General features: G+C 46.0%; 1 non-coding gene across 1 annotated transcript; it reads left to right on the plus strand.

Annotated features, from left to right (window-relative positions):
- The first annotated feature begins 12,950 nt into the window (after positions 1 to 12,950).
- On the plus strand, positions 12,951 to 13,025 carry Trnat-ggu (transfer RNA threonine (anticodon GGU)). The gene has a single exon. It is a non-coding gene; the product is annotated as a tRNA-Thr (tRNA).
- Positions 13,026 to 16,075: the final 3,050 nt, after the last annotated feature.

A 16,075-nucleotide genomic window follows, 5' to 3' on the forward strand; every position in this document is an offset into this window, starting at 1 on the left:
AAATAGTAACGGTGATTGGTTTGCTCAGGGCATAGCGCCGTGACGTAGCAAAATCAGCACAGAAATTGGCGCCAAGAATCTCCATTGGTGGAATGGTAGTGCTCCGGCAATGGAGTGGAATTTCCGCCGGTTTTCGAGTTGCTGATTGGAACGTTTAACCACGGCCACTGTCGTGGGGGCGGGAATGTTCTGTGTTCGGCCTGTACGGGTGCTCTTGTAGGCAGTCGGCAGTCGCCTTTCGGTCGAGGACGTCGAAGCAACCAGCCCTCGCCTGCGGTACGCCAGATCGTGTTCTGGCAGTCAAGAAGACAGTTTTGGTAATGTATGTCCGCAGCACCGGCAGATAGGAATTTTCCTAGGTGATAATCAGAGCTCAGCAGAGCGCGCCTGTTCGTCTTTTTCTAACTTTGTTCTGTCTTGAGTAGCAGCAACTACTGTTGGATTAGCTGTGTGACTCTCTTGAGATTTGAGTGACAAGGAATTGGCTCCACATACCACCTCGTCTTAATCCTCACGATCTAGTTTAGGGACAACTTCACCTTTATAGTGTTTGTATGAATCTCCAAATTTGAGCCAATTTGATGTATTATATTTCCTGTGTTTCTTTTACTATTCTGTGTTTAGTCTTAATAAATCATATTGTTATTTTGGACAGAACTTTCATTCTGTTAATCGATAGAGCAACCCTATCATTCCTCACTATGCTAATGAAACCTTTGTTTATTTAACTTATTTATCAAATTAAATTATTGCAGGTGCCAAACTCTCTTCTACTCCACTGGCAGGGTTGATTAGAGTCCGTTCGCGTATTTTTTTTTTATCCTTGTGCAACAGCAAAAGTTGGAGTTAGAATAGGGGGGGCTTAGAGCATGATTTACATATGTGGATTCTAGTAGAATTTAGTGATAAATACACTGCTAGCCCCGGCACCTCGCAAACACCGTGAATTCATTGTCCCAGGAAGGGGAAACTTTATTGACACATTCCTGGGGTCAGACACATCACATGATCACACTGACAGAACCACAGGCACATAGACACAGGCAACAGAGCATGCACAATGTCGGCACTAGTACAGTGTATATCCACCTTTCGCAGCAATGCAGGCTGCTATTCTCCCATGGAGACGATCGTAGAGATGCTGGATGTAGTCCTGTGGAACGGCTTGCCATGCCATTTCCACCTGGCGCCTCAGTTGGACCAGCGTTCGTGCTGGACGTGCAGACCGCGTGAGACGACACTTCATCCAGTCCCAAACATGCTCAATGGGGGACAGATCCGGAGATATTGCTGGCCAGGGTAGTTGACTTACACCTTCTAGAGCACGTTGGGTGGCACGGGATACATGCGGACGTGCATTGTCCTGTTGGAACAGCAAGTTCCCTTGCCGGTCTAGGAATGATAGAACGATGGGTTCGATGACGGTTTGGATGTACCGTGCACTATTCAGTGTCCCCTCGACGATCACCAGTGGTGTACGGCCAGTGTAGGACATCGCTCCCCACACCATGATGCCGGGTGTTGGCCCTGTGTGCCTCGGTCGTATGTAGTCCTGATTGTGGCGCTCACCTGCACGGCGCCAAACACGCATACGACCATCATTGGCACCAAGGCAGAAGCGACTCTCATCGCTGAAGACGACACGTCTCCATTCGTCCCTCCATTCACGCCTGTCGCGACACCACTGGAGGCGGGCTGCACGATGTTGGGGCGTGAGCGGAAGACGGCCTAACGGTGTGCGGGACCGTAGCCCAGCTTCATGGAGACGGTTGCGAATGGTCCTCGCCGATACCCCAGGAGCAACAGTGTCCCTAATTTGCTGGGAAGTGGCGGTGCGGTCCCCTACGGCACTGCGTAGGATCCTACGGTCTTGGCGTGCATCCGTGCGTCGCTGTGGTCCGGTCCCAGGTCGACGGGCACGTGCACCTTCCGCCGACCACTGGCGACAACATCGATGTACTGTGGAGACCTCACGCCCCACGTGTTGAGCAATTCGGCGGTACGTCCACCCGGCCTCCCGCATGCCCACTATACGCCCTCGCTCAAAGTCCGTCAACTGCACATACGGTTCACGTCCACGCTGTCGCGGCATGCTACCAGTGTTAAAGACTGCGATGGGGCTCCGTATGCCACGGCAAACTGGCTGACACTGACGGCGGTGGTGCACAAATGCTGCGCAGCTAGCGCCATTCGACGGCCAACACCGCGGTTCCTGGTGTGTCCGCTGTGCCGTGCGTGTGATCATTGCTTGTACAGCCCTCTCGCAGTGTCCGGAGCAAGTATGGTGGGTCTGACACACCGGTGTCAATGTGTTCTTTTTTCCATTTCCAGGAGTGTAGTTTTATTGCATACTCCTACCTCGCAAAATACAGATAGCGAAGAGCTTGCAGTAAAAGAGATTTGTTTCACAGTATCGAAGATTAAGAAGTGCTCGTACCTCTGAAGATACCATATGCATTTTAGTGGCCATGTTGAGTACACATTTTTGCTTCGAATGATCGTTCCTGCTCTTATAACTGAATATTGACCATTCCTCCTGGGACACCCTGCAGATTATTTGTGAAGCGAAATATGTCCCTCAATCTCGATACGTATCAGACGGCCGGCCGCTGTGGCCGAGCAGTTTTAGGCACTTTTGTCCGGAACCGCGCTGCTGCTACGGTCACAGGTTCGAATCCTGCCTCGGGCATGGATGTGTGTGATGTCCTTAGGTTAGTTTGGTTTAGGTAGTTCTAAGTCTAGGGGTCTGATGACCTCAGATGTTAAGTCCCATAGTGCTCAGAGTCATTTGAACCATTTGAACGTATCGGACGCGAAAATCAGTAGATGCAAATGGACACAGCTAAGAACAGAATGTGAGGACTTCAAATGTTACTCCATTTCAGACCATAATGGCCGCGACGAGAACGCTGACAATATTACTGTGTCTACCATGTTACACGAACCTAGGGAATAGCGACACTTACAATGAAGTGAGAAAAGTCAGGGGATTCCTCCTGATATCGTGTCCCACATCCTTCATCCAGGCATAGTGCAGCGACTCGACGTGGGCGTGGACTCAACAAGTCGTTGGAAGTCCCCTGCAGGAACACTGAGCCATGCTGTCTCTGCAATCGTGTATAACTGCAAAGGTGTTGCCGGTGCAGAATTTTGTACACGAAATGACTCCTCGATTATGTCCCATAAATGTTCGGTGGATTCATGTCGGGCGGTCTCGATGGTCTAATCGCTCGGTCGAATTGTCCAGAATGTTCTTCAAACCAAACGCGAACAATTGTGGCACGGAGACATGGCTCACTGTCATCCATAAAACTTACATCGGTATTAGGGAACAAGAAATCCATTAATGGTTGCAAATCGTCTCCAAGTAGTCGTACATAACTATTTGCAGCCTATGAGCGGTTCACCTGGACCAGAGGACCCAGTACATTCAATGAAAACACAGCACACACCATTATGGAACCACTACCAGTTCGCACAGTAACTTCTTGACGACTTGGGTCCATGGTTTCGTGAGGTCTGCGCCAGTTGAAATCGGGTATTACCAGTTGAAATCGGGACTCATCTCACAAGATCACCGTTTTCCAGTCGTCTAGGGTCCAAGCGATATGGTCACAAGAGCACGAGAGGCGCTGCTGGTGATGTCGTGTTGTTTGCAAAGGCATTTGGGTCGACCGTCTGCTGTCATAGCCCACAAATGCCAAGTTTCTAACCGATAGGTTCGTCGTACGTCCCACATTGATTTCTGCGATTATTTCAAGCTGCGCTGCTTGTCTGTTACCACTGACAACTACTCGCAAACGCCGTTGTTCTCGGTCGTTAAATGAAGGCCGTCGGCCACTGTGGTGTCCATGGTGAGAGGTAATGCCTGAAATCTGGTATTCTCAGCACACTCTTGGCACTGTGTGTGTTTCGGAATATTGAATCCCCTAGCGATTTCCAAAGTGGAATGTCACATGCGTCTTAAAATGGTTCAAAAAATGTTTCAAATGGCTCTAAGCACTATGGGACTAAACATCTGATCCCACGCCCGGGTTCCCGGGTTCGATTCCCGGCGGGGTCAGGGATTTTCTCTGCCTCGTGATGACTGGGTGTTGTGTGATGTCCTTAGGTTAGGTTTCAGTAGTTCTAAGTTCTAGGGGACTGATGACCATAGATGTTAAGTCCCATAGTGCTCAGAGCCATTTGAACCATTTAAACATCTGAGGTCATCAGTCCCCTAGACTTAGAACTACTTAAACCTAACTAACCTAAGGACATTACACCCATCCATGCCCGAGGCAGGATTCGAACCTGCGACCGTAGCAGCAGCGCGGCTCCGGACTGAAGCGCCTAGAACAGCTCGGCCACAGCGGCGGGCCTCACATGCGTCTACCTCCAGTTACCATTCCGCCATCAAATATGTTAATTTCGTCATGTGGCCACAATCACGTCGGAAACATTTTCACATGAAACATCTGAGTGCAAATGACAGCTCCGCCAATGCGCTGTCCTTTTATACCTTGTGCATGTGACACTACGCCCTCTGTATACGTGCATATCGCAATCCCATGACTTCTGTCAACTCAGTGTACTTGAGGCCATAATTTACCAACGTCCAGAGTCTTGACGATACAGCTGCGTCTTCTATGATAAACGGAGCTGGGTACTAACGACACAGGAAGAAGAGGAGTGTGATCCGTTCAGACAGTTATCCATGACGTACACTGTACGTTGAACCCACAATTCTGTTGTGGCTTCCCTTGACGCGGCAACACAGAAAGGCCAGCTGACAGTGGATCGCCCAACACGAGGGCACCGCATCGTCTTCTCTGAAGATGATGATGTTTGGTTTGTGGGGCTCTCAACTGTGCAGTTATCAGCGCCCGTACAAATTCCCAACATTTGCTCAGTCCAAACTCGCCACATTCATGAATGATGACGAAATGATGAGGGCAACACAAACACCCAGTCACCTCGAGGCAGGTGAAAATCCCTACCCCGCCGGGAATCGAAACCTCGGCAGGCGAGAACGCGATCGCGAGACCACGAGCTGCGGACTCTTCTCAGAAGAGTCCCGGGTCTTCGTACAAAGTCACGATGGACTTAATCAGTGTGAGGAGAATCCTAGGAGAAGGAACATTGATAAATTGCATTCTTCACCCTCACACGGGCTCAGCACATCGTGTGATGATACAGGGTGTCACTGAGTACTGAATACGATCATCGCTGATTCGAGCTAATTTGGAGAGAAAGTGTTCTTTCCTCTGATGAGAAGTAATAAAACACACTTTCACGACACAACTGTTTATTGCCGTAGCTAAACAAAGTTCATTTCTGAGAGAGAATATCATCAAAATGTGATAACAGAAAACTGTCCATCCTGGACAATATCTCGAGGGACAGAGAAGAGATTTCGGCAAGGTCCTACGAGGCGAGGAGCTCATAGGCAGCCACTGTTAACGACGATCAAGCGGTGCTTCGTGAGCGGCTGTTGGAAACTCAGCAGCAGATGTGGCTCACTGGGAACACGGCACGGCAACTCGGTGGCAGCGGTCACGGCTGTCGGGGTACGAGACCTGAAGCGGTTCTTTTTCCGTCGGAGTCCGGTACGTGTGTTGTCTCCTTTGGGCAGAGCGCTGACCCATGTAGACGCCTGCGGAAGGATACGACACCGTATCACGTGAGCGCGTGACCGCGCGGATGTAATACAGTGTCCGCCGATCGCAGTGCTGCGTGCTGTGACTCACACGCCACGCAGTGGGAAAGCTGGCGTCCCAGGACACGTGGCAGCTACTGACCGCTCAACTATATACAATGCCTTGTCTCGTCCATTTAACAACAATTTCCTAAGTGATGCATGGGCCGTATCTGGGCCGCTAAACATAGACGGGAGTGTGGTCGTCGAAATAAGCAGGGGGCAGCCCTTCATACCTCACAGCAAGCATTGCATGTCAGGCCTGTGAAGTCCTATGTGTTTGTATTACCATTGAGGTGTTAGTGATAACGCAAGGATACACGATGGCCCAGTTTCCTACTCTACCTCGATATAGAGCGTGTTCTAATGTTGTCCTGCTGCCCTGCACTATTCGTCAGATCTCTCACTTTTTATTTTGGGTCATCAGTCTTCTGACTGGTTTTATGCGGCCCGCCACGAATTTCTCTCCTGTGCCAACCCCTTCATTTCACAGCAGCACTTGCAATCCACATCCTCAATTATTTGCTTTATGTATTCCAATATGTGTCTTCCTCTACAGATTTTGCCCTCTACAGCTCCCTCTATACCATGGACGTCATTCTCTGATCTCTTAAAAGATGTCCTATCATCCGGTCCCTTGTCCTTGTCAGTGTTTTCCACATATTCCTTTCCTCTCCGATTCTGTGCAGAGCTTCCTCATTCCTTAGCTTATCAGTATACCTAATTTTCAAAAAATGGTTCCAATGGCTCTGAGCACTATGGGACTTAACATCTGAGGTCATCAGTCCCCTAGAACTTAGAACTACTTAAACCTAACTAACCTAAGGACATCACACACATCCATGCCCGAGGCAGGATTCGAACCTGCGACCGTAGAGGTCGCTCGGTTCCAGACTGAAGCGCCTAGAACCGCTCCGCCACAACGGCCGGCTCCCTAATTTTCAACATTAGCCTGTAGCACTACATCTCAAATGCTTCGATTCTCTTCTGTTCCGGTTTTCCCTTTACTACCATACAATGCTGTACTCGAGACTTACACTCTCATAAATTTCTTCCTCAAATTAAGACCTATGTTTGATACTAGTAGTCTTCTCTTAGCCAGGAATGAACTTTTTGCCAGTGCTAGTCTGCTTTTGATGTCCTCCTTGTTCCGTCCATCATTGGCTATTTTGCTGCCTAGGTAGCAGAATTCCGTAACCTCATCTACTTCGTGACCATCAATCCTGATATTAAGTTTCTAGCTGTTCTCATTTTTGCTACTTCTCATTACTTTCGTCTTTCTTTGATTTACCCTCAATCTATATTCTGTACTCATTAGATTGTCCATTCCATTCAGCAGATCATGTAATTCTTCTTCACTTTCACTCAGGATAGCAATGTCATCAGCGAATCGTATCATTGATATCCTTTCACCTTTAATTTTAATTCCACTCCTGAACCTTTCTTTTATTTCCATAACTGGTTCTTCGATGTACAAACTGAACAGTAGGACGAAAGACTACATCCCTGTATTACACCCATTTTAATCCGAGCACTTCGTTCTTGGTTGTCCACTCTTATTATTCCCTCATGGCTCTTGTACATATGGTATATTACCCGTCTCTCCCTATAGCTTACCCCTATTTTTCTCAGAATTTCGAATATCTTGCACCATTTTACATTGTCGAAAGCTTTTCGCAGGTCGACAAGTACTATGAACGTATCTTGATTTTTCTTTAGTCTTCCTTCCATTGTCAGCGGCAAGGTCACAATTGCCACTCTGGTGTCTTTACCTTTTCTAAAGCCAAACTGATCGTCATCTAGCACATCCTCAATTTTCTTTCCGATTCTTCTATGTATTATTCTTGTCAGCAATTTGGATGCATGAGCTGTTAAGCTGATTTTGCTGCTTTGACTTTCCTGTATGGTGAGTCAGTCCTTGCGAAAAAATGTTCAAATGTGTGTGAAATCTTAAGGGACTTAACAGCTAAGTTCATCAGTCCGTAAGCTTACACACTACTTAACCTAAATTATCCTAAGGACAAACACACACACCCATGGCTGAAGGAGGTCTCGAATCTCCGCCGAGACCAGCCGCGCAGTCCATGACTGCAGCGCCTGAGACCGCTCGGCTAATCCCGCGCGGCAGTCCTTCCGACAATCATTTCTTTTTCGATTTCATCACATTTTTCACCCAGCCATTTCGTGTTAGCTCCCATTCCTCTTCAACTGTAATGCCTACTACTCTAGGTTTCAGAGTGAGTAGCATGTCATGACTGACTCTTCACTGATTAACACAGAGGAAAAGTAGCGAGGAAAGTTGTACCTGTATCTGACATTCGAGCTAAGCTCAGATGGGTTAGAGCCACTTTTTACTGCTAAAGCTGTATGCACTTCATTTCACATCCTATAAACCATCCACTTCGCCTAGAAATTTAATCATATATATTTTTCCTAGTAAGCGGTGGGGATAATAATACTGGTCCAGGCCGGCCGGGGTGGCCGAGCGGTTCTAGGCGCTAATGTCTGGAACCGCGTGACCGCTACGGTCGTAGGTTCGAATCCTGCCTAGGGCATGGATGTGTGTGATGTCCTTAGGTTGGTTAGGTTTAAGTAGTTCTAAGTTCTAGGGGACTGATGACCTTAGAAGTTAAGTCCCATAGTGCTCAGAGCCATTTGAACCAATACTGGTCCAGAAAGATTTCGTACGCCTTAAGATAGACAACCAGAATTGAAATGATAATTAAATGGACACCCTAGCTGCAAACAGGCGTTGGTGTACTTCATTGGGGACATGTTGTCCAATATTGATACCACCCCATAGGTATCATGACAACAGAACTGCAAGCTAGGGTGTCCATTTAATTATCATTTCATTTCTAGCAAAGCTGCATGGTCATCCACGGTAACTGTTCTTTCGGGAACAGATACTACCGTCATATATACAACCAGAATTGTGTCCTCCTTACCTGTGGCAGCTGGTGTAAGTTGGGTGCGTATATTATGGTGCATGTAACATTTTCCAGTACCGTTTTATTTTCCCAGTGCTGTATATTTATATGCACTTTGTTGTCCAATATTGATACCACCCCATAGGTATCATGACAACAGAACTGCAAGCTTCCATCTTACGTCAACAGCAGTTGCACGGGATCTGGCAGGCCCAATGGTTCATGCCCGCTGAACCATGCCTGCAGTGGCTCTGTACCGCAAGCGCCCTCTTCCGCCGCGATATAGGATAGCCGGCAGTAGCTACTCAGCACACTTGCACTTGGAGCTTCATCATTACAAGACACTCGTTGATGCTTAGTACAGCGAGCATCATCCTAGTTGCTAATGTTTAAGCTGAACTCTATCTCTTAATACATTATTTGTAGTGAGTCTTCGTATGATTGGAGAAATACAAATTAAATAAATCTTCTGTTTGTTGTGGCAACTTGTTTGCTGATCATATATACTCCTGTCCTACATATATACTCCTACGACGACAGTTTCTGCACCACTCTGTAGCCCACCTTTCCATACCACTGTGTACGAAATGATACACAACATGCACAAAAAGTAGAGTTTCATAATTTGTCTTCTTTCTGAAATTGCTATTTCACTGACCAGCAGTGTAGAATTGAGTTTCATTTCGTGTCCTATTCGAGCTCAGACAGCATTTTAAGCCGCAGATTGCGAACAGCCTATGATGATGTGTGCCGTGGAGGTCTGCTGCGATGAGTGTGGCATGGAGCGCTGTCGGTCGGTGGTCCTCCGCTGACATACCGGGGGAACAATGGCGTCGCGTCCGACAAAAACGCGAGAGGCGCTGTGGGAGGGAGTGCGCCAGCGGTGTGTGTCGCCGGTGTGCTTACCAGAATTCAATTAACTTCTTAGCGGCAGTCGCCCGCTTCTTCTGCGCCGGGGCGCCACGCCGGCCGTGCGTCGAATCGGCGCCCACTGCTCCACAAAAATCGCGGCCCTAAAGTCAGCAGCTAAAGTGTGCCGAATTACCTCAAAGCTGCTGTTAGACACGCGCTTTAGCACAGAAGCCACCTAAAAAAACTCGTCCAAATTAAGAACAAGACCGATGGCCTGTTGTGACAAATACTTGACATCTGAGTAAGCAACCAGAGTCGAGGCAAAACATCTCAGCTAAATCTTCACGTAAATTTCACGATGCTAAAGATAAATGAAAGATTAAAGTAATTAATAACAGATTTCTACCTCAGTTTTATTAATTTTATTTGAATTAGGTGTTGTTGTTGTTGCGGTCTTCAGTCCTGATACTGGTCTGATGCAGCTCTCCATGCTACCCTATCCTGTGCAAGCCTCTTCATGTCCCAGTAGTTATTGCAACCTACATCCTTCTCAATCTGGTCAGTGTATTCATCTCGATTTTTACCCTCCACGCTGCCCTCCAATAGTAAATTTGTGATCCCTCGATGTCTCAGAACATGTGCTACCAACCGATCCCCTCTTCCAGTCAAGTTGTGCCACAAACTCCTCTTCTCCCTAATTCTATTCAATACCTCCTCATTACTTATGTGATCTACCCATCTAATCTTCAGCATCCTTCTGTAGCACCACATTTCGAAAGCTTCTATTCTCTTCTTGTCCAAACTATTTATCGTCCATGTTTCACTTCCACACATGGCTACACTACATACAAATACTTTCAGAAACGACTTCCTGACACTTAAATCTATACTCGATGTTAACAAATTTCTCTTCTTCGGAAACGCTTTCCTTGCCATTGCCAGTCTACATTTTATATCTTCTCTACTTCGACCATCATCAGTTATTTTGCTCCCCAAATAGCAAAACTCATTTAATACTTTAAGTGTCTCATTTCCTAATCTAATTCCCTCAGCATCACCCGACTTAATTCGACTACATTCCATTATCCTCGTTTTGCTTTTGTTGATGTTAATCATATATCCTCCTTTCAAGACACTGTCCATTCCGCTCAAGTGCTCTTCCAACTCCTTTACTGTCTCTGACAGAATTACAGTGTCATCGGGGAATCTCAAAGTTTTTATTTCTTCTCCATGGATTTTAATACCTACTCCGAATTTTTGTTTTGTTTCCTTTACTGCTTGCTCAATATACAGATTGAAAAACATCGGGGAGAGGCTACAACCCTATCTCACTCCCTTTCCAACCACTGCTTCCCTTTTATGCCCCTCGACTGTTAAACTGCCATCTGGTTTCTGTACAAATTGTAAATAGCTTTTCGCTCCCTGCATTTTACCCCTGATTTGAATTAGATACTACTGGCAAAAAAAACTTAAACACCCAGAAGGATAGGAGGAACCAAATGAAACCTCACGGTCTGGAAGAATAAGTAACATGTATTTTTAACTTCCCGCGGCGTAATGAATAAGCCATTAAATTTCGAGCATGCAGCCGCGCAAATACTACATCTTCAACTGATATTTCGGCTGCGTATCATACGGCCATTCCCAGAGCGAGTTGTAAGACCGACGACAAGGTGCCAAACACTGCCTTATATGCTCCACTGCGGCGGCACTGCACAGGAGGGTCGCAGATGCTGCTCGGAGGCAAAGAGGTACACTTATACATGCGCCACCTGTGGTGAAAGTGTTCGGACGTTTGATTCGCTTATCGATGTATATTCGACAGTGGTAACACCTTGACGACTACTCCAAGAGCATATATTCATTGCCTTATCCAAGTTAAAAACGTAATGTCAATTTATCGGCCATTGTAATTTCTACGGCTTCCTGGAAAACAGAATCCCAAACGGAGGAGGTGGACATTAAAAGGCTGCGTATAGCTGGCACTAGATGGGAGTGTGGATCGACCGTGAGACGAGCCGAGATAGTTCGTGCAGTTGTGTAAGACGTGTATATTTCTATTGTCTATTGTCAAACCACAATTTATGAATCATCATCATCATCATCATCATTTAAGACTGATTATGCCTTTCAGCGTTCAGTCTGGAGCATAGTCCCCCTTATAAAATTCCTCCATGATCCCCTATTCAGTGCTAACATTGGTGCCTCTTCTGATGTTAAGCCTATTACTTCAAAATCATTCTTAACCGAATCCAGGTACCTTCTCCTTGGTCTGCCCCGACTCCTCCTGCCCTCTACTGCTGAACCCATGAGTCTCTTGGGTAACCTTGCTTCTCCCATGCGTGTAACATGACCCATGCAAGATGTTTATATTTTATTAATAGCATTAAGTAGGAATAATTAATACTTGTCATGTTGGAAATAATTGTGGTAGCAAGGAATGTCTGCAGCAAAGAATTGTTGGCAGGAGAGACCGCACATTGATATAATTTTAAAAAGGGCGGGAGAGACCGCGTGTGGATACATTTTAAGAAAAGAGCGGGAAATACCGCGCATTGATATATTTTGTAACGGTAGCAGGGATTGTCAGCACCAGAAAGCATTGTTGGCAGGAGAGACCGCACTTTAGCGTTCGTAGGAGTCAGTAGTAAGCGAGATGTGAAGCGAGTCGGTAGCAGGTCTGAAGCGAGAGGTTGAGAGGAGCGGTGTGCCTGCCAGCCACCAGCTATGATTTACAAGAGATTATAAACGGATGTACAGAGACATCAGCTAACTATTATCATAAGAGGAACTAATATTATTGAATTATTTTTTTGAGGAACTCAAGACTACTGAAGGTACGTTTGCGCAGTGCTAGTTGTAAGATTATTGTAAAAAGTAAGTCCCATTTGAACGTTTGTAAAATCGTTTCATTCAGAATATAATAAATTTTTGCCAGCAATATTGCGTTACTGATTATAATCCATCCCAAAAAACTATCAACGTAAAACTTTGCAAAATTTTATTGTTGTGAAGAAAAAGTTTAACTGTGAATTACGTAACTTCAGACAAATTAATTAAAGAATAACGTCAGCTTTGGTAATAAATGCAGCTACTTATTATGACATCCCAGCAGCAGCTAATAGAGTACAGTAAAGCAGAGTATGTATATTCATGTCGCAGTTCGATGCAGCAGTCAGATGGCGATCCAGCAACAGTAAAAAAGGTAAGGAACAGTTCTGGGTTATTGCAGGTAACGACTGAGGGCCACGACGACGACACGTTCTATATTTCGTCGAAATAATCAGCAAATCACTTTTAATAAGCAGCATTTAAATTTCTATGCGAAGATTGAGAAAGAGAATTAATTTCAAAGGGAAGATTTCATTTGTTATTATTAAGCAAGAGACAGAAATCCTAAGGGAACGTTTCATAGGTTATTGTAGAAGCGAAGGTTGCATAACGAAAGAGATATAGAAGAGACGGGTAGGTTTCAGTTGCGATAACGCTGTGTCCCGGATAGCGCAGTGGTTATCGCACCTGCCTGGTAAGCGGGAGGTCCCGGGTTCGAATCCCTGTCCGGTACACACTTTCACTCGTCGCCGCCGATTCCGCGTAATGTCCCAATACAGCTGACAGCAGTGATCCCTCCCCTTTCCTTTCCTTTCTACCGCTCTCCACCTTCAGTTTACATAAAATCTTCACGTCGCTGTAAGTCATCGAATGTTATGCCACAGACAACATGTCTGGCTGTAGTGTACCTCGATGTTCCATGTACCTCTCATCAACGGTGCTTATTGTCTGACCTATATCGACTTATCACAATTTCAACAAGGAATCTGCTACACACCTGCCTTACGAAGCAATAAATCATCCTTCAAAGTACGGAGTAAGGCTCCAATCTTCGCAGAAGGCCCAAAGATCGCCTTAACACAGGGTTTCTCGACAACAGTGCTTATCTTCGAGGAAAGAGCACTCACATATGGCAAAAACGCTGTTGATCTGGAGGTATTACTTTCTTCTTCCAGATCACGTCCTTGCATTCGAGGATTCACATTGACTGCTCTGCCAGTTTATTTCTGGGAATCTCTATTCGCTTTAAAAGTGCTCTTGAGGTGTGTGTGGCTTCTTCTTGCAAATTATCGTTGTCGGATATACAGTGTACTCCGTGCACTACTATCTAGAGGACACCTGCAGTTTGTGAAGGGTGGTGGCTGCTACTAGCAAGTAACTATACATTCGTATGCGTTGGTTCTTTGCCACCACCAGCATCTGTGACCCGCATGCGCAGTACCGCCGCGGTGGAGCACTTGTGTTGTCAGCGTAACGACTCGCTCTGAGGATGGCCGTACGATACGCGGCTCAAATATCGGTGAAGAAGTAGTATATTTGTGCGGCTGCATGCCCGAGATTTAATGGATTGGCATTTTATGTTATTTCAGCGACTGCAATAAGGAGAAAAGTTTTCAAAGTACTTGTCAGGAAGGTTCACTTCTCAGTATGAAGTTGTCATTTAACACAGATGCAAGTAAGTTTTGAAGTGAATGGTTCTCTATCTTCCTGAAAAGCATCAAATACAGTAGTCAACTCGCGTGTATCACTGGTACCTCAACAGACATACGGTATAATGCTGCCTCGAAGGAAAAAAATTGACTGCCTCCATGATTCCCTTCGTTTCAATGTCGACGTTTTCTCGGATTCCTCTTGTTGCCGCATAATTGTTCCCATTTACAAATTGTTCGGCGCCAACCAGAAGATACGCAAGTACTTCATCAATTTCCCCCGCATTCCGGTGTATATTCGGTCAATTTATACCTACTCCTTCGTCATTTTTCACAATTCTAATATCAGATCTATCCATGCGACTATGACATAACCCCTCGTTCTGTGTTCTAAAATTGCTTATAAATAAAGCACAGCTGCCAACACCTAGCCCAAACGCACTGATCGGGAGGTGTAGTATAGCACTGTACTCGACTGTATCCAGTCACCTACACATTTGGAGAAGGTATGCTCTGTTTTCTGTATGTCTGTGTATATGCATGCCTCGTGGACGGCTCACAGGACCCAGTCCCCTCCGCTGGTGGACCAAACTTCGAACACAGAATACATGTCCGAACATAAGGCATGGATGGTCCACCCGCGAACCCTATCGCAGTTGTGATGTGTGGTGGATCCGCCTCCGAACATAGGTCCTGATATACAGTCTGCAGCAGATCCACACACGTACACTAACTGGGATATGGTATATTATGGATCTGCATCCCAACACTGCTTCGAACGTTGCGCGTTGCGGATCCACCTTCAAACCCTATCCTGAGGGTGGCATATTGTGGATCCGCATCTCAACATCGCTCCGTATATAATGCGCGGCGGATCCACATCTGCACGCTAACTCGGGTCTACTGCGGGTCCTACTGGACGGGGGGTAGCTGATGGTGTCTGTGTACATTGTTTGCATGTCTCTTGCATTATTCTGCAAGCAGGTGTGTAGGCCGCGCTATGAATTATTTGGACATTTTACGAGTACTGAGCGTGTCTACACATCAGTGTACTGCAATATTTAGGAGGGATCTGCATATCTGTACTGAAATTATTTCGGTAAATTAGGAGTTGTCTGCGTGTCTGCAACGCTTTATTAGGAGTAGTTCACAGGTCTGTGGGCTGTGTGGCGTGACCCCAAGCATGTGTTTTGTATCTGTGTGATAAATATACTCTATACCTAAATAAATTGTCCCAAAATAAATAAAGTACACTCCTTCCTTATTCTCACCAGAAGCCCAGCGCAGGCTGAGTCATTTTCGCGCAATTTTCCCCCCTCCAGACTATCATCTTGAATTACATCACAGGTGGGATGACAGCATGCTCTGCTGGCAGTATTGTGTACTAGGTCAGTTGGAGTCTATATCTCGTGGTGGAGACAGTGCATGCAAAATAAAAACTTATGTCCTGCACAGGTAGAGTCGTTTTCCCGCCATTTCCACCCACCATCTTGGATTACATCATGAAACGGTCGACAGCGCTCTCTGGTGGTGGTACTGTGCACTAGGTCAGTTGGAGTGCGGACCTCATGGTGAACACATTAGATGCTGGTGCTGCCTCTAATTGTTTAAATAAAGACTGGTGCATGATTTCGACAGTTGACGATTCGCAAGCATGTTTGCAGAGTCTTTTAGATGGATTATTATTTTGACAATTTACGAGTTGTTTGGCTGTCTGGACGTAAATGTATTGCATTATTTAGACGCAGTTTGCAGGTCTGCATGCTGTGTGGCATGTCAGAATGTGTGTTCTGTATCACTTTGATAAATATACTCCATCCCTAAATAAATTGTTCCAAAATAAATAAAGTACACTCCTTCCTCTCTCCAGCAGCCAAGTGCAGGTTGAATCCTTCTCCCACCAATCCCTAGGAAAAAGTGTCCGTTGGGTGCTTTAAGTTAGTCCAAATGCCCTTTTTCCCTGCCATTTTCTTAGGTTAGTAGAGATAGTCCAATTGACCCTTCTTTACCACCAAAATTGACCTATCTTCCCGCCAAAATTCAAACTTCCCGCCAAAAGCCGCCATATTGGATGATGCTATCGCCGCCATCTTAGATGATATCATGTGCTTTTGCCAAGTCTACACGCCGCCATC

Source organism: Schistocerca nitens, chromosome 2, assembly GCF_023898315.1.
Source record: "Schistocerca nitens isolate TAMUIC-IGC-003100 chromosome 2, iqSchNite1.1, whole genome shotgun sequence".
NCBI classification, from domain to species: domain Eukaryota; kingdom Metazoa; phylum Arthropoda; class Insecta; order Orthoptera; family Acrididae; genus Schistocerca; species Schistocerca nitens.